The sequence below is a fragment of the Drosophila tropicalis genome, unplaced genomic scaffold (assembly GCF_018151085.1).
Source record: "Drosophila tropicalis isolate 14030-0801.00 unplaced genomic scaffold, ASM1815108v1 contig_615, whole genome shotgun sequence".
NCBI lineage: Eukaryota > Metazoa > Arthropoda > Insecta > Diptera > Drosophilidae > Drosophila > Drosophila tropicalis.
This window is the reverse complement of record NW_027173095.1, coordinates 1,408,411-1,410,168: the sequence shown is the minus strand read 5'-3', so window position 1 is coordinate 1,410,168 and position 1,758 is coordinate 1,408,411.

Here is a 1,758-nt window from a genome sequence, read left to right as displayed (position 1 = left end):
AGGCCTGTATAGTTCTTAACTTTGCTGCTGTTTCTTGTGTTTCCTTGATAGGTTTTTAAGGTTACTCGTAAGGCCTCAATTACTTATTACTTGATCACGACTTGTCGACTGGATGTTATTGCATGAAACTGTACAGGTTACTCGTAAGGCCTGTACAGTTCTTGGTGTTTCTGTTGCTCCTTGTTTTTTTTCTTTAAGGTTACTCGTAAGGCCTTAATTACTGGTTACTTGATCACGACTTGATGATTTGCTTGATGGGCATTGCCTTTATATAGGCAGATTCCCCGGCCTCAGGAATATCTTGGTGTAGTACCGCTATACAGCTGGTACATTTCCATCGACCCTCTGCTTTCACCCACGCATCCACTTGTTGCTATGCGTGGTGAAAGTCCCGTAAATCCTTGGCGCATATAACCACCTTCTTTGTGGCTGAGCGCCCATTTACGCCTTGTCCTTGTCTTTCTTGTTCGTACATCTTGACTTGCATCACTTTCTCGCATTGGCGTCGCCTTTCTATTGGCCGCCCTCCGTATTCCGTTGACTCTCTCTGCTTTCTCTGCCAACGCTGCCGTCGCCCGCCGCTCCCTTTGATCCACTCGTCATACCCAAATTCACCCACATTTACTCAATATTATCATCTACATACATATATGCTAATGGTATTAACTAAATTAATGTTTAAACATAATTAGCCTGATTACTTTAATATATACTATTGTTTAATTCCCCACGCAAACACTTTCATACGCATCTCGTATCTATTAGATAGAGGGCTTCCCCATGGCTCATCCCTCCCCCTTCGGCTTGCATATTCCCCTCACAAATCCACAAACCATTTTCGTTTACAATTTCTCGGCTCTCCCCCTACTCCCCGTTTCATAAGCATAGCCCTCACTTGGTTTCATTTCGGTACCAAGCATTCCCCGCACCCGTCTTTCGGGCTAGCTTGGCCCTCGCTTTCGTTTTCACTCGCCCACGAAATTCTCTTGGCGCTTGCAATTTACCGCTCTCGCTCTCATGAGCGTGACGTATGCATAGCGCGGCCCATTGGCCACCGGTATTCTCTCTCGCCGTCACACGCATAGTGTACGTGTGACCTATATGTATGCTAATGCATGCATTTATTTGCATCTCCATGCTCTTAATTTGTCAAATGAGGCCAATGCCCCCTTTTCACATGCAATTGTGTCTTCAAGCCCGGCTTCATTTACTCTTATACAGCCACTCATATTTGTTATGCTTCCCACGCATCTTCCCGCTTGTACGAAATTGCCAAACGGTTGCATGGGGTTCGATTTGGTTCGATCGAGCCATGTCGGACTCGGCTGCCCGTCGCCTATGCATGTATAATTGTTTTTCATTATGCCTCCCACGCATCTTCCCGCTTGTACGAAATCGCCAGCTGTTGCGTGGGGTTCGATTCGGTTCGATCGAGCCATGTCGGATTTGGCTGCCCGTCGCCCATGCATGTATAATTGTTTTTCATTATGCCTCCCACGCATCTTCCCGCTTGTACGAAATCGCCAGCGGTTGCGTGGGGTTCGATTCGGTCATGTTCGGCCGGCCTCGCTACGTTTGCTCATTCACAGCCGATTTCACTCTTATATGACCAATTCTGTGCTTGGTCTTATACGGTGTGTTTGGTTTGTGTCTTGGCTGTGTTTGTATTTTGTAGATTGTTTGTTGTAGCTTGTTTGTTGTGGGGAACATTATTCTTGTCTATATAATGTTCCTCACAAGTTCTAGTGCCCATCGGGC